Genomic DNA, 18,535 nt, shown 5'->3' on the forward strand with positions numbered 1-18,535 from the left:
GTCTAAATACATGCACCTTATTAGTAAGGGAGAAATAATAATAATAATGTTTGAGAAAAAATAAAGATTGTCCAATTGGCTGCTTTAACACATTCTTGATCATAATGTTTTTTTTTACCACATTCATAAAAAGCACTGTCCAGATAAATAATGTGGAAGTAAAAAATAAATGAATATAAAAGTATTTAACAATAATAATAATGAAACACATTATTATTGAGTGAATGGTATAATCAGTACACTCCTTTTGAAGATCATGACAAAGGTAAAGGTTAAATGTTCAAAATACACAGGCTTTTAATTTGCGAGAAACTTTATATTTAATGGTGTCAAAAATTGCAACATCTAATGCTCACAGATGTTTCCATATTTGTGGGCTCTGTATCCCAGGGTATTACTGTACAATCCCATGCTTACATGCACACTTTCAGGCAGGACAGGATTTTCAAATTGCCCTTTAAAAAAACCATGTAGGTTGTGCATTGCATAATGCTAAATTGAAATAATTGCTTAATTATCCCTCAGAGGAACATACTAGAACGGCAATGTGTAGATGTGTAGAGGATGCAAGAAGTTATGGTGCATGGTGCCATTGTGCTCTGAATTCAGGCAGTTTTTTCAGGAAGTTACACAGCTATGGTCACTTTCTTTTACTAACATGAATGGGTACTTAGAGGTGAGTACTGCATTTGCATTAGAACTATACAAAATGTTTCCACACATGGCGCAGTGGTTTATTCTGATAAAGTTATCCCCACCCCAAAATATCACATACAACAGGTGTCTATCTCAAAAGGTAATTCAGATGTAAATTTAATTCTACAAAATGTAAATTTTGAGTTTAGAATGCACTCAGGTCATGAATGAACCCAGGTCAAGTCCTACAAATGGGTGTCCAGGTTGTAGTGGTACAGGGGTAAACTAATTAGTGGAGTACCACATGGTTATGTTCTTGGACCAGTACTCTTTTATAGCAATGATCTACATTCTGGAATAATTGGCAGATGGTACCACAATAGGGACTATTGTTGGGAAATACTATAAAATCAGCAAAGGAAATTCAAAAGATTTTGCTAAAATTCAAAACTGAGCAAACTGGCATATGGCATTTTATATAAACAAGTCCAGACTATCCCTGGAAGTAGTAAAATATATTTCCCTCAGCACAGGTTGGCTGGCTTACTTGTTAATTAAATTCTTTACAATAGTTCAGTTGAATCACTTGTCAGTTCAGTAAGGAAGTCATTCTAAAATCCTATCCAAAATCTGTATTGAATCTGTATTACATGTAAAACATAAAGAGATCTAATGCATCACAATCCATTTAACATCAGAAATCCTCACCAGTGTCACTGACTGAGCACCTAAAGGCAGCCTCTGTAAATAATGCATATCATAAATACTTTCTGTGCTTTGCTTCACTCAGTGAAAGGCTTTTTAGTAATGGCTCAGTACGAAATAAGTATACAGTATGTTAGTCTGTATATACACTACATTAGACAACAATGTAAAAAAATCTTGAACATTTTGGAATCCTCCCGGTCACCGTAAAAGTCTCCAAATCTCCTGTCCTGAAATAATCTGTTAAATTTAATATTTTAGCCTAGAACAAAGCAGATTAAACTGGTATTTGTTTCGCATACAGTATCCTGAAAGATGTTGATGTGGATGAACAAAGATGTAAGTACCTGAGGAGGCAAGTGGAAAATAGGTTAAAGCGATATTCATAATAAAAAACAGTAGAAACAAGGATTATATCATACTATTAACCAGTTTCACAGCTGGGATAGTTTCATATTAAATGATATAATGGTGACTTGATAAAAGATTTAGGCTCAACCTTACTCAGAAAGGTTTTTACAAGTAATATTAAGGCCACTGCCAGATCTCAACATAAGTTTAAAAGGAAGCTTAATATTTTAAGAACAGTGGAAATGGCCTAATAATGAGCAGTTGACCTTTATTACAGTATGAGATTGAGCAGCATTTCACTTGCATCATGTTTGCCCTGTCTGCAATACACAGTTGTTCTCATGAATTCTTAAATCCGATAAAATATGCCCTATATTACAGAGGACTTGTTTTGTACGGCCAAATCCTTAGTTTCAATAAACTGTTTGTATCCGGTTTGTTGTGCATTAACCAGATAATAGGAATACTTGTTTTGCTTTCAAGTTTTTGACTTGTCCTTAGAAAAACTCATACGTGATCTGAAATGACAAAATTCATATTGAGGATATTGTTAAGTACTATAGAAATATATCAAACTATAGAACCAGTTTGACAGGTAAAATGCCATACGTATTATTTCACTAATTGTAACTATAAATAAAGTAGCCATTTGCTTTACCATGTTTTATCAGTGATAATCCTTTGCATAGCTGAAATAAATATCAAGCACATGCTACAACTCCGTGATTTTGTATGGCTGTTTCAAAAGTCTAAGATGAGGAGTTCACACAGGAACCTTGTCACAGGATTGATGTCTATTTTGCAAATGAAACAAAGCTGATTGATTTTTTTTTTAGAGCAACATTTACTTTTTAAATTTAGTAGAATCACAGTGAGCAATTCACATCAGGAATGTGCGGTAACGGATCAAACGATGCAAAGCTGCCATCTATATAAATCTCTACCATGAAATGCCAAACGTGGAAGGTCATTTCATATTGGTAAGGTGGGAGTAAGTGATTTCTATAGGAACATCAATGAAAAAGGCTGCAGTCCAAAATGTATAAATCTTTAGAGTGTATCAGTGGTGTAGAGAAACATAACCACATGAGAGGCTTAATTGAAGATCACAACACAGAATCTTTGATCATGAGACAGATTGTTTTAAAGAATGTGTCATGATTAAAAATTGTAAATGTAGAGTCTGGAACTAGTGCTCTCTAGCAGTTGTCTTCAGGGTATTGTCTTCTGCATAACTACTGCAAAAGATAAAACCTATGATAGATGTGCAGGTGGTGATAATGGTTTAAATTTTCCTCAAATTCTAATATTTTTGTATTTTTGTAAAGATCTCCATTAATAGCTTGAAAATAAAATCAGTGACGCCCGAAAGAAAAAGAATTGAAGACTGATAATTTGACATTTTGGTGACTGGAAGAAGATTGTGACAGGTTAGATTAAATACTGACTATAGATACTGTGCCTACTTATTGTAATTTGTTTTAATTTTATGAGGCAGAAAGAATGTTCTTGAAGCATTCGCCGCACATCAGTGCTAAATATACCATTTCTTTTGCCTTCTAGGCTCCATTGAAAAAACCTTTCTTCTGGCGCGCTTCAGAAAATTCCAGTGAATGTGAGGAATGTGTATTCTGCACATCATGTGGATATGAAGAAGACAGAAGACTAGACAGTTCTGTACAACCACCTTCAAGTTGTGGTATCCATTTAAGGGCTTTTAGTATTGTAATATTTGCACCACCTGAACAATGCCTAAGTGATATATGCTAAAAGACACCAGATGTGGTAAACTCCTTCTACATCTGATATACAAGTGCAAACAGCAATGTCTTCACAAAGAGATTGACAGAGGACTGTCATATTTGTAGTCCAATGGGATATGGAAGTGATGCTGATTTTTCTAGAATACGTTACAGTAGAACATGTATTTAAAGAATTGACATTCAGTTTTGGAAAACCCCACTTAGACCAATACAAAGGGGGATTTAACATTATAATGAGGTCCTACATTTAATTTCAGTTTGCGTGTTCCTAGTTGTCTTAATTACATATAGAAGTTGCTATATTCCTATTAACATTTAAGCATTTTCTACTAACTCAGTCCCTTTTGGCTAACTTTCACCATTTCACACTAGAGATATTGTCACTGTTTTTTATGCCAAATAAATGTCTCTGGATTTAAATAAAGGGTATGTAAAGGAGTTCAACATCTGTTATCTTTTTCAATAATGACTTGAAACAAAAAATATAGAACAATTCTGAATGTCCATTGAATAATGTGGGCATCGAAGTACAGTACTGTAGGTGTTGTATTTTTTTCTCTTGTAGAAAAAACTTTAATCATCCAGTTATAAATGTTCTTTTTAGCCCACGGGATGTAAAAAACTCTTTACATTTATAGTATACAGTTTCCTTTTCCTAGCAGTGAAATGCTTTGCAGAAGGTGGATTTATCATGAAATCTGGTGTTGGGGCAGGAGTCAACAGCTATGTTCCTGCAGAGCTACAGTGTCTTCATGTTTATATTTCAGCCAAACTCTGAATGGCTTCATTAAATCTGGAAGTAGCTTAAGTAGGCCATTAAAGCATAATTATTAAGCATTTAAAAGGGCACACAATATAAATATATCATTAAAAGACTAGTTAAACCTCATTTAGACAGCTATGCACAATGTAAGTTGCCATGTTATAAAAAAAGATATTGCTGTTCTAGAATGAGTCCAGAGAAGAGCAACCAGATACATCCCCGGGCTGAAGGGAATGTCCAACACTGACAAACTGAAGGAACTGAACCTATTATTGTATGTCTCAAACAGAGATTATGATCCAAGTATTCAGAATTCTTAAAGGCACAGACAAAGTCAGCCCAGTGGATGTCTTCAGAATCAACAGTGAAACATGTACCAGAACACACAAGTGAAGTGTAATTAAAACTGACAGCGGGACACACAGGGTTGTGGGAGTATGGAACAGGCTACCCAGCCATGCTGGTAAAGCCTATACCCTGTCTCCTTACCACAAATGGTTGGATGAGATGCTTGGATCTATTCAATACTAACTAACAAACAGACTATATGGGCCAAATGGCCTCCTTTCATTTGTAACTTTTCTTACATTCTTACAGATCCAGATGAACTGTTAACAGTTTCCAGATCTCTTCTCATTGACTATTTAAGGCCACTTGTAATTCATGCAGGACTGTGGGTGTCCAGGACCAGAGATGCATGTTCCTGAAGTAGGGCTCACAAGAGAAGCACCCATAAAGGTGCACATTGGGAGTGCAGAGCTGACCTACAAGCCACTCATTCAAGTCAGGACTAGTTTAAAAGTCAGTGTGGCATGCACAGTTGACCAGATGCCGCCCGCTCTGGGCAGCCTATAGTTTTCACTCAGCAGTGACCCTCTGGAATTGTGAGGTGCCTGTGAGCTTGCAGTGCTGTAAATGATTCAAGCTCTGTATTGGCACTAATTGGACCAGATGGCTTGCATGATTTCACCTCAGCTGGGTATAAGTTGACATTTTTGACGCAAAGAAATTCTTTGTCTCTATTTCAAGGCACTGGAATGCCATTTCTAACAGAGTGTCCTAGCCTTAAGCCTACAGGTATGATAACCTTATTATTGTCCTTACCTAGAAGACACGTGGATGCAAAAAGACCAACAAAATTGTTACTGTGCCTTGCGCTATTTTTCATCCCCTTTCTTATGATTTTGAATTAAAAATGACGAATGCACTATTTCAAAGTTTTGGATCAAAACACCCGTCCATTTTCTAACCACTTCATCCAATTCAATTCAGGTTTGCTGGGAAGATGGAACCTCTCAGCAAGCTGCTGCAGTAAGACAAAATGAAAACATTAAGGGAATAGAAAACCCCAATGGACATCTATATATAGATGGTGTACTATTATGCTTGTGGGATCCATCAGATTCTCTACAGAAAGCCATCAATCTCATAAATATTTTGTGAAATATTCAATTACTGTATTAACTGGACAAAATCCACAATTCCACCCCTAAGTGGAGATAGCTGGAACACTGCAACTCCAGAGCTACCCCCTCCTACTTCTATTGTAAACATTATATATTTAGTCATTATTATTTCCCCCAGACCTGTTCCAAATGAACATCAGTCTCCACTAAAAACACTAGAAGATGACTGGATGAATTGACCTGTCTCTATAATTGGCAGAATATCAACTGTTAAATGGTAATTCTACCTAAAGATGACGCTTTATAATGATCCTATCTCAACCCGCCACTAACTGGTTTCACTCATTAGATTCCGTTAAATCAAATTTTACTGGAAAAATAAAAATCCCCAGATTAAATTAGCCACTACAAGAAAAACAAAGCTCAAGGAGCACACTGAGGCATACACTTTCCACAATTACTGTCTGGCAGGCCAACTGCAATTAGTCCCTAAACAGGGTTCACCCTAACGAAACAACCAGCCCCTGAACAGAAATGGAAGAGTTAGAATGCAAAGAACTCTCGGTTTCCGTTTAACACGTCTTAAGACTTAAATAGAACATCACAACTGTTTCAAAATCATCATTATATCACATGCCTTTCTGTGTCTATACATTATACCTGCATTTGTTTCTGTATCTGTACATCTGGAAAAGCAAAAACAACAGGATTGTCCTGCATCCCAAGCTGCTGTAGAGACACCTGTATGTCACCGTGGCCAGATCAGCTCTGGTAAAGGTCATGAGGTAAGACACTGCGTCTGGACATGGAGGTATTCTGAGACTGGCCGACTGCAAACTGGCACGACATTATGCTCAGTGATGACCCTATGCAGGTCCATCTGTTCCAGCACGATGGCGGGTAGAGTGCAATATTGTACGGATGGGTATCACAATTAATGTTTCTTGATGGCTCTGTACTCTGTACAGATGTGTAGGCATAATGTTCTCACCCCATGAAATATTGAACTACTTCATTTAAGATATGGACCTTCTTGGTGTTTAACGTCCTTTGATTTCAGAAAGGATTTAAACCTTAACATGTTTTAAGTGCCTTGGCATTATATGCTTGTCAGTTGTTTTCTGCTTAAGACATAAATCAATGTGCTTTAGTCTTGTTGAGTAAAATGTGATGCTAATTTGTGTTTTTAATGCCTCTCTTTATACAATCCACTCTGAACACAGTGTGAATATGGTATATATCTAGCAACCAATAGAAATGAACTCTTCTTTCTGGATTTTGATTTTGTGTTTCTTGGGGCATTGAAGAATTCAGAAATACAAATGACAAACCTTCACAGGATTAGTCCACAATAAATGTGTTTTGCTTTATGTAAAACTATATATTCACAACATAGATGTGACTAGACATATACCGAAATGCAGCCTGTATGCAGCTATTTTAGGATTAACACCAACCTCAGTTGAATAACTACTTGTTGAGTCAGTACAGGGTGAAATTAATACAGGACAAATCCATCTCATCAGCAACTTGTTTGCACATTAGATACAGAACATGTGCTTGTAGAGTCGACATATGTGCAGAATAATTTGTACATGCTGCAGTTAGCATTAGGTATTTACTACTTAAGGAATTTGCAGTCGTTCCAAAATGCTCAGCCAGAGCTATATTTGAGATATATTTTGTTATATGTGGTTCATATAATAAATCCAGTTCCAGGCAATTTACAAACTTTGTTTTGCTTCTGTGGTCTTCAGTAAATGAATGTGGTTTTTTTATGTGCCAAACAATTCAGTCACTGTAATTCTAAAATGGAAATGTTTTATAATAATGTACTTTGCATTCTAATAGCAGGATGGTCCTTTTTGTCTGGGATTAACTTGACTATTTCTGCTTTCAATATCTTTATACACCTCTTGGATCAGCTCTGTTTGTGTGCCCATGCTGTCAGTATGTGATAGCATGTCTGCAACTGGTGACAGCAGTCACCGGATCTACAGTATCTCACCAGCCAGTCCCATTCAGATGAGGAAATCTTTTACTCTGATGCCCTCACTGCGATATGGCGGTAGCCCAAAGGTTTACAGGTTTTTGAGCAAAGCTTGTTCCCAACATATGGGCCTTGATGTGAAGACCCAAGAAAGAATTACATTGGGCTCTGAATAGCACAAGTATATGCTAGTCTTGCATAATGGAGAACTGCTTTGTCACGTCACTCTTCACTGCAATTTACAACTGATAAGCCAAATCAAAGTAGGATTTTGGGAGTATCGCACTGTTTTTTTTTTTCCTTGTTTGGTCTAAGTCACGTAGCTCCTTAATAAATCTTAACACATCTGTGTGCCTCAGGCATCCTGGGTTACCTCCATTTGTTTCATGCTGAATGACTTTGAAATGTAAACTTTTAAGAGGGTGTGACGTTAATGCCGCCGTTATTTGATCATGTTTCCATCTAAGAAAAGCAGAGAAATTGTTCTCATGGCAAGTTCATGCTGAACCATTTCAAAACTTTTGCTGGTTTATTTTTCATTTTGAAGGTTTTGCAATATTTAAATACACAAAAGTAGCCATTAGAACCATTGTGAAAAGCAGTGTGTTATCTTTTCTCATTTACTCGTATTTCTCTTCACTTGCTTTGAAGATGACTATAAATATGTATACATTTTGTATTTGTATTGTACATGACACCAAGACCTTCCACCTTTGTTCCTGATCTAGTTCATCATGTACAGGTGTCTCATGAAATGCAAGCCAAGACTAACCCTTCAGATAGATTTTTTTTCTGTCCCTTATGCAACAATAAAATAGAAGTGGCTTGCTACACCTTGTTAAATTGATTTTTGCAGTACCACAGACAGATCTCTTTTAATGTTTCTTGAACATAATGAATTGGAGAGCACATAACAGATTTCTTTGTCATCTCATACTTGCTTGGTGGCAAACATTGAGCATTGCTTGGATTGTGATAATGCCTGTGCACCACAGGCCATACAATATGATCACCAGTCAGGGTATTTTACACAAGAGATTCTACGTTGTCCACAGACTATTGAAGCCAATGTGTAGGAATGGAGCACTTCACAAAATATTTTATACTGTAGTACATCTCTGTTAAAGTTATTAAGCCACTTTACAGATACTTTACAGATGTAGACAGCTGCTTTTCTGCACATAGCTTGGCTGTGCATGGATATTGAATGCTTGACCTTGAACTCCCTTTGCCACACCAGATGAGAGACATAAGAAAGTGTAACTATTGAGTTATAAGATGCTACTCTTGAGTTTCTCGCTCGTTCTTTAAATCTTGGAGAGTTCTAAAATGCATGTAGTTTAAAAAAATATGGTATCATTTTGTTTTGGGAGTATCCTTAATCCACATACTAATTGCTTATCTGTGACATACTTGAAAATCATGTATGGTCCAACCCCTGTGTGATAAGGTCCAATTAGTTACATATTACCATTGTCACTAATAACTAATACAGACTTGACATGTTTTATAAATTAAGCATGTATTAGTCATTTCCAAGCATTTATCAAGCTATGCTTAAGTATTGAACTTCTGTACCAAAACATAGCTTACAAGTGACCCCTGAAATAATAATAATTATAATAATAATTGCTTACACTTATATAGCGCTTTTCTGGACACTCCACTCAAAGCGCTTTACAGGTAATGGGGACTCCCCTCCACCACCACCAATGTGCAGCATCCACCTGGATGATGCGACGGCAGCCATAGTGCGCCAGAACGCTCACCACACATCAGCTATCAGTGGGGAGGAGAGCAGAGTAATGTAGCCAATTCATAGAGGGGGATTATTAGGAGGCCATGATTAGTAAGGGCCAATTGGAAATTTGGCCAGGACACCGGGGTACACCCCTACTCTTTACGAGAAACGCCCTGGGATTTTTAATGACCACAGAGAGTCAGGACCTCGGTTTTACGTCTCATCCGAAGGACGGTGCCTGTTTACAGTATAGTGTTCCCATCACTATACTGGGGCATTAGGACCCACATGGACCACAGGGTGAGCGCCCCCTGCTGGCCCCACTAACACCTCTTCCAGCAGCAACCTTAGTTTTTTCCCAGGAGGTCTCCCAATGTTATTGAAAGTGTTTGTATAATCTAAACCAGTAAGTGGGTATAGTTAACCTGTTTTATGTTAGTCACTAAAGGGAACATCTGTTTTACGGCAGTCTCAAATGGTTTGGTATGTATGATAGCACAGACTTCTGTTATGTCAAGAAGTACTTCTGATTGGGTCTTTTCTCATTTATGTCATCCCAGACCTTGTGATAGTCTATAGGAATCGGAACATAATATACAGAATATCAAATCAGACCAACTTAAAACTGCAAGAAATTCAAAATGTTTTCAGGAAAATAATCTTTATGTCTGTGCAGACATTTTATTGAACCAAAATGAAGTAGGTTGTGCATTACACTAATTAAAATTTGTAATCAACAGGTTGTATGCAGTTCAAGTCACTGGTAAGCAATGTGTCTTCCTGTCATGTGTCTTCTGTAGATGTTTGTGCCAGGTTGCAAAAGCTGTATTATGAGATTTTGAGTCACTCCGCTCAGACCCAGTTCAAGTCTGTGCCTGATCACCTTGTCACTGAGCCCTAGATGACACATGCTTTTTTGGCTCATCCCACAAGTGTTCAATGGAGTTCAAGTCTGGCAAATAGCTAAGATCCACAATCTGTCCTCTTTTTTTTTTCTAAAACCATGCATCATATAGTGATGTTTTTCGTATTTATTCTATTATCAGCAAATCTATAAAGAGACATAATTAAAGGAAAAGTGGGATTCAGGGTACAGTACATTAAAGTACAGACAATTCCATTTTTTGGAGGGTGTCATTAAAATATTCAACATTAATTAAAAAAACGAAGTAGTGGGTGGTTTTGATCATCAAAGCAGTTTGTTAAACACATACAATTTCCTGTTACATTTGAACCCCAATATCCCACTTCTCTTATGTAGACTCAATATTGTTGTAGGTTTACTTTACATTTTAGATGTATCTAAATTAACCTCAGATTCTTTGTGATCCTCCTGAATAATAAATAAAATGTTGCCTTCTATAGGACCTGATGGAGATCTCAAGCTGTGGCCTTGACCTGAATTTCCACAGGAAAGTTCACAATTGTAGAAATGCTTTGGGCAGCTACATTCTTGGCTCATTCAGTCAAAAACATGCCACTATTCACCAAGTTGTTGCTAATTAGTCAGGAATGAATAAGTGTGCTTAAGTCCCTTTCCTTAAAGCTGATGGCTTTCTTACCCACTTGTGTTTTAATAATGGCAGGGTTGAGTCAGCTGAGTGCTCCTGGGCTTCAGCATGAAAGTCAAAGTGGGCAGCCATTTGAGGCTGGGTTGTTAAAGTCTCACACTACACAATTAGGCCTCTTGTCCCTTTAGAAGAAGAGGGTTTAATTATAATGCAATGTTTATTTTGGATTAGACCCAATCTAAATATGGAAGAGGATTTGTTCCTGTTTTGTCCCTCAGGTTGCATGAAAAGAGATGGTGTCTGCAAAAGACAGCAGTACAACTTTTGTATATTGTCGGGTAAGCCAGAAGAGTTTGATGTGATTTTTTTATGGATTCAACAAGTTCCTCGAAAAGTACTTTTTAATTTCAGCTATACATACTGTACAAAGTTGGTCAAATTGGAGGTTTCTTATTTATCGTGAATACTGCACTGAGGGTATGTCAATAAAGTATTAGCGAAAAATTATCAGTTTGGTAAACACCGAATTTGTGTCTCAGGCAAATTGTAATTCAAAATAAAATGCAATTAAGTAAGTTATTACATATTATTGCAAGGTGCACAGTAGTGAAAGTGATAGTTAAACAAAAAGACAATCAGTTTCTCAGACTGAAAGACTCAGTCCACACAATAACAAGCTTTTACGTGTTTTTTTGTTTTGTTTTGTATCTATTAATAAAATGTTCTTACAATTGGATACTGTAGGACTTAGAAAGTTTTAATTTGATTTACATTTTTAAAATAAGGTAGGGTAAATATACCTGGGACAGGAAAAATGAATTGCCACATCTCTTTTGTTACAATATTTCAGAAGATGTAAAATAAAAAAAAAACATAATGTATGAAATACTGTTTTGTTCTCATTTAAATTAATTCTTTAAAGACAGCATTCAACTAATGTTTTCTGTATTACCCAGTACTACATCTCTAGATGACATACTGAACTGAAGTACTTTATAAGTATTATAGTATAGCTGGTGGCGATGTGCCTTATAACAGGTCTCAGTAAAACAAACAAAATTCAATCCAAGAAAATAAAACAGTGCTCTTTTATGTTTTAAAGTGGGAGGAGAGACAAAGCCTGAGCTCATGTTTGGGCTCTACCTTAACTTCCTCTCTATGCCCTAGCCAGCTAGACTGCTTACCAATTTAAAAAAACACAAGTCTTTAATAATTCCAAAAGCCCTCACAATCCAGAGCACCTTAGGCTCCACAGTCGTTTGGACATGTTTTTCCTTTTCCCCTTTTCCCTCTCGTGTGGCACAGCCTAGAGGATCTGATGTTTACCCTCGGCAACAGGTGCAAGATCAATCCTGAAGCCTCTGCTTCCTGGTGTTTAAATTTTAAATATTGCCCAACATGTACTACGTGGGAATGTAGTTCAGACAACAGACAACTGCTGTCTTCCAGTATTTTTTCTGCTAATTATTATTTGTGCAACACGCACTGATTAACCTGTTTGGCAATATGGTGAGAAGATGCAATGTCCTGTACCTGTATAAGGTGTTGAAACACTCCTCCGCTTTGCACAATATTTCTGCTGAGTAAGACACGACAAAATGTGTGACAGCAGCAGTCACACGAAATGCATACTTGTGAATTTGCATGTGCAAAAGTGATGTGTGCCCACGCAAAGGCACATAAATCGTCTATTTTTAAACACCCTGCAAAAGTTGCTCCACTCAGTGAAAAAGACAATGCCACATTGTGGAAATTCTGCTGCTAGAAGTCTTGTGGCCTCACGTAGGATCAGAGTGGCACTGGATTCTGCTATATGAGCCCATTATGAGTAATGCTACCTCTCAAGTCCAGAGAAATTCAAAGGCCTGATCAACCATCCCAGCTTCAACTCTGTCTTTTCTTCGCGGTAGATTCTAAAGTCAATCAAGGCTCATATGCACTGCTTACTTTACACCATGAGTGCCTGTCTCCAGTCCTTAAGGGCCGCTGTCCAGCAGGTTTTACAGGCCTCTGTAAATCTACAGCTCCTCAAGAACAAGGAAAGGCTTCAGCTTGTCCACTGAAGCAAATAATGAGTCCATTATGAAATTGAGAGCTTAGGGGGAAAGAAACTATTAACCTTCTGGCCTTCTAGGACTGGAGTTGTGCACCCCTGCATTTAACATTGCCTAGTATACAGTAAGAGCCCCGAGAGATTCATTCAACATTTAATTTACCTTTGCTGTAAAGTTTCAATAAAAAAAAACACGTATGAAACAATCTGAAGTGGATACTTTGTGTAACGTACCGTATACTGGTTAAATTGTCATGAAAAAACTATGTAAATCTTTAAATAACACAAGTTTGAAACCTGGGGGATGTTTGTACATTTGGTCCTCTGAAGTATTAAATACTTATTGTAATGTTTTGTGTGTTTTGAAACAAATCTCTTTCTTCCTTGTTTTAAACTTTACTGAAAGGTAAGCACACTCAACACAGTCAACATAATTTTGCTTTTTTCCTTCTGGAACACCTGATTCCTATTTGTAAGTTCCTGCTCTGTTACTGACTCTATAAATAGTTGTAGATGCTGAAGGTGGTGAATTTGTCATAATGTTAGCGTCCAACGCATAGAGCAATGGAAGATTACTGAGGTGTTGGGCTAGAAACACAACAGACTTTGGGAGGTAACGATACATCAGCAGCGAGAGGAGTTCTAACACCAAGCTTTTGTCTTTAGTTTCCTCTGTTCTGTTATTAGATGCTCCTCTTCCCTAATCTAAGAGGTCTGTAAGAGGTCTGTAAGAATTAGTTCAATTCATAGGTTTCCCATTGTAAAGAAAAATGCTTCTGTGTGTTTTCTTTCAGTATCAGATTATTGACCAAATTTCAAGGATTTGTTTGCCTGGGACACAGACAGAAGCAATATAATCTCTTCATACCACTATCCTAGGTGGTCTCACCTGCTTCATGAAGTGAGCATCTATAGGGAAAATGAGTGTTGTTCCATCTCTGTGCCCACCAGCTCTTGGCCTCTTGTTTTAAAGGCCTGAAAGTGTATAAATAAGCAATACTTTTTGTGATTTCAGGGAGGTTAATGCTGAGACTAAGACCAGTGAAACTGTGGTCCAAGCTGTCTGGATTGAAGCTATTACTTATCAGCTTGTTAACTTGTAAATTTAGCACTGACAAGGAAAATTGACAAAATAATAAATTATTTTGTCACACCCCATATCCTGCTTCAAGCAGGATTTTATGAAGGAGTAAAAGCAGTGTCAGTGTTCTTCAAAGAAAACAGATAAAACCATTGAAGAATACTTGGCCATTATGAAGATCCCCAAAATCTTAGTGAAGCTTTATCTTACTTTAAGTAAATAATATTTACCAAATATAATGACAAGACACGGCCTGCCAAGAGAATGACTACAGCCATTACCCTGAATTTCTATTTAACACTTTTAAGTAAAACCATATGAGAAACAAACATGTTTTCATTTTACATAACCACAGAACAGGGTTTTTCAATACTTTTAACAGAGCATGAAACCATAAGTGAGAGATTTTGGCAGTCCTGGTTCGAGAAATAAAACTCTCTTTCCAGTGACATATTTCTGTAAAACAGTCAAAACATGAGAAAAAGTATTATTACTATTATTATTGTTGTTGTTGTTGTTGTTGTTGTTTCTATAGACACACAAAATTAATGCTTTTTGAAGGAACTCTATTTCTTCTGAGTATATGGTATGACAGAGCACCACTTCAGAGTTCATGACATAAAAATCTGGGTCAGCCATTTCTTTTTCCAGCTTAAGTGTTTGCCAGTATAGTGAGCAGATTACTGTCAGTCAGTTCTAAAATGTTTATGCTGATTCTCCTGCGTTGGCCGAACCTGGAATTCCAACATTGAATACTGGTGACAAGAACTCCAAGGGAAATATAGTTAATAAGATAGAGGTTGTACACCTGACTCTTGTTATGAATACCTTCTTTACCCAAATAATGAATCATTTTTCTTCTGTAACCATTTTTGTTCGATTTTTTTTGTTAAACCATTCTAATGTTATATACTCCTGATCTGTACATTTCTATTTGCTTTCAAAGCACTGGGTGCAGTTATGGCGTGGACAGTTGATACTGTGTGTCTGTCCTTCAAATGTGTTTTGTAAGCAAATATTCCTCTGCATTAGATGAAGCCAGCCAGCAGAAGCCGATTGCCAGTGCACTAATCTAAAGGAGTTATTGTCTTAATTAAGGTAAAAATGTTCCTTGGCCCTTTCTCAACAGGGGTCACTATTGCCTATTGAGATAGAGTTCAACTGTTGAATTTCGTCTCTAGAAGAAAAAGATGAAAACTTTTCATTTGCCTTAGATTTTATTCCAAGATCCTGTGCAGCAGAGAACAAAGATTGAAATCGATTTCTTCCTACACCACAATTTATTTAAAGCCCCATGACACTGAATTGAGGTAAAACACAGAGAAGCCACTTTGTTCATTGTAATTGATAATTATGTAAGAGCAGATCCACTAACTTCTTTTCCGCAGTAAAAGAATCTGAATGAAGCAACAGTCATGTGCTTGTACAGAACTTTCATTTCTTTCATAATTTAATTCTGGATCCTCTGTTTTTTCTCTTTTCTGACTTACTGTTGGACAGTTCCGTAATTGGAATTACAGTACTACATTATGTGTCTCTTCACCTAACAATATGTATCAATCTGATTTTGAAATAATAGAATGTTTGTTAGGATGGTACACAGGGGACAAGAAATGAAAAAAATTCTAAATCCAATTTCTTCAAGCTGTTTTGCTGTTCACCAGTAGCATCGAATAGATGAAACAATGACACCTTTGATTGCAGAGGGGAATCCTGCAGTCAAGTGATGTGCCATGTGCAACTCTCCATAACATTTTGCTTTATCTTTTCTAAACCCTTATATTGGAAGAGGAGTCCATGATAATTTAAGACGTAGATATTCTGCTTAACACTGGTTCTGAAACTTCTGTGAAAAGCGTTTCACAATCATTGAAATTTCTCAAGGAATGAGCTGCTGTCTGGTATTTGAGTCATATACCTAATCGTTGACACTAAAAGTCTCAATTTCCCATCTTTCTCATTGTTAGCTGTATTATTATTTCATTGACAGATTTATTAATTGGGCTTCTTGAATGAACTATCATAGATCTGTGGCAGAACATACTGTTGAAGGAATTGTTTCAGAAAAGGGGATTTCTTCTAATATAAAATACAACTCTCAGCTATGTTAACTTACACAAAATATCCAAGACTTAAAAGGATTTATAAGAATTGGTAATTGTGGTAGTAACACACCATTCTGATCTACTTTAAAAGTAAAAAAATTCAATAATAAAGAAATCAGCTTAAGTATTGTAGCGGCTTAACAGGTTTGTACTTTGTTGGTGCATATTTACAAAAAAAGAAAGAGTTCAAGCTTTGTTGTTTATTCAGTTTGAGCACAAAACAATATACATTACATTAAGTACTGTAGTTCAAAGAACCACAGATGAATGTAAACAACACCTACAAGTAAAAATATGTGTCAAAGAATGTTGATACTATAACATAGTGTGGCCAATTTAGGTATCATAAGAGAGATGCCATCTTCGCTGTCATTTTTTTATGTACTTTCTTTAACCCTCATGTTTTAACATTACACCTTTGAACTTGGAGTTCAGACATTTTATTCTGTACTCCAGTGCTCCTGTTGAACATGTGCTCTGGGTCTGAAGCCAGATCTCTGTTTCAAGACAGCCATTTTCTGATGAACTCCAGAGCATCGTTTCTGTTTGACATTTTTCTGGAAATGAGTTTGAGATCATTATCGTCATAGAGTAGAGGACAAAATCTGCTTTTTATCTTATTGTCAGATGCAGTAGCATGGTGAAATAAAGATGTGGTACATCTAATTCTATGAAAATGACCACAGACATTTGTAAACACTGTATGTAACCCAGACTCTGTCAGAACTTCTTCCATGTATGTGTGTTGTTTAAGTCTCTTTTTTTCTGCATCTCCTATATGTGGTAGAGTCATTGGGAAGGTTCTTTTTGTGTTAAGCACCAGCTGAGTTCTTAATCACAAGCTAATTGGTTTCAGTTTTCTATTTGGGGCATATTTGTAAACTTGTTTAAACTCTAAAAGGATCAAATGGGATTTATCATTGGTATCAATCCTGTACCAACGTCTGAGTAACAGAACTGCCTTTATTAATGTGTGTTGCCTGCAATGTAACCAGTTGACCTCAGCTGAAGGAAAAAAATAAGTATCTGATACAGTGTCATTTCCACCTGTGCCTGTCCATCATAAACTGATCAATGAATAAGAGATGTTTGAAGCTGCTCAGGTACCATAAAAGCAATATCTGCTACACCTGAGCCAAATAGACTACTAATTGGCCTCGACTCATCTTACCTCAACAGTAAATTAATAATACAAAAAAAAGTATAGCCAGCGACTTTATGCAAACTTATTCGTATTTGTTGTACATTTCACAATATCACAATCTATTTTTTACTTAAATAATGACACGTAATCAGATGTTTGTTGTCTTGCCACCACTACTTTGTTGTGATCCAGAGGGTCTGTGCAAAGTAGGGCTATGGGAAACAATTTATTTTTTGCGACGAATAATTTAAAGATGCGGTTTCCCAATGTTATAAAACTGTTAATATCATGATGAGATAATCAGCTAATAATAATGCGAAAATCTTGTGCTCAGTCTACTTGTTGATTAGGCTACTTAAAGTTTCAGAACAATTTAAAAATTCCGTTCTGGATTAAAGTGTCCGGTTTTTCTGGCCACCCCATTATGACCACTTTATTCAGACTACAGTGTGTTGTTGTATTTAAAAGAGGGAGATAAACGAGAAAATTAGAACACTGAACTTTAGCTGCAGATTTGGATAATTTGATGTCGTCTGCTTCAAATGATCAAAAAAAACTCTTGAATAAACTCTTAAATAAAACACTGCGTTTTTAAGTCTTGCAAGTTATATTAATTATAATGCAAGTATTATTAATAATAATTACGGTATTTCCTCTAAGTGTTCTGCTTTCAAATTGTATCCACATTATACACCACTAAATTAAAAATAATATTTATTACTGTTGTTTTTAAGTGAGGGGAAAAACGCCAATCTACACAAAATGTAATTGAAGATGTCCGAGAGAGGTGGTAGAGCTCATATCCCGCAATGAGCGCGGTGCTGATACAGGAATTTTTTCACTGCAGTGCCTGATGTAGAAGGGGAGTTCATGTAAATGTGTGCTTGACCTTTTTACATTTCATGATCTTCCACCTCCGAAACAGATTAAGAGTTTTTTTTATTATTATTATTTATCAGTGGCGTTTTCTCCCTTTACGTCTGTACGTTTAAATGCTGCAGGGGAGACTATTCTACCAATCCTGCCGCTGCAGGATCTTGATTTGGAAAAGGAATAATAAGAAGTTTGTTTATTAAGGCGACAGAGCTCATATTTGATCAGGTCCATTTAAATGTTTTCAAATAAGGACGCTTTCGGTCCTCCCTTGCCTGGTGATGTTGGGAAGTGAACTATGAGCGTTTGCTCGGTATTCAGTGCAAGGGTACCAGCCACCTTCCCAGGACATTTTTTTTCTTTTTAATCTGATGCTGCAAGGCGTGCCTCGCTCCTGTGCATGTGATATAGCG

The 18,535-nt window shown here is 36.6% G+C and overlaps 1 protein-coding gene across 2 annotated transcripts in view; it reads left to right on the forward strand.

Annotated features, from left to right (window-relative positions):
• Positions 1–3,893, forward strand: part of mthfd1l (methylenetetrahydrofolate dehydrogenase (NADP+ dependent) 1 like) — a 113,029-nt gene extending 109,136 nt beyond the window's left edge. For both annotated transcript variants that reach the window (XM_015349241.2, XM_015349231.2), the window contains exon 28: positions 3,256–3,893. The gene's annotated coding sequence lies outside the window, so the exon portion shown is untranslated. The remainder of the gene's footprint in view (positions 1–3,255) is intronic.
• The last annotated feature ends 14,642 nt before the right edge of the window (positions 3,894–18,535 follow it).

Source organism: Lepisosteus oculatus, chromosome 2 (genome assembly GCF_040954835.1).
Source record: "Lepisosteus oculatus isolate fLepOcu1 chromosome 2, fLepOcu1.hap2, whole genome shotgun sequence".
NCBI classification, from domain to species: Eukaryota; Metazoa; Chordata; class Actinopteri; order Semionotiformes; family Lepisosteidae; genus Lepisosteus; species Lepisosteus oculatus.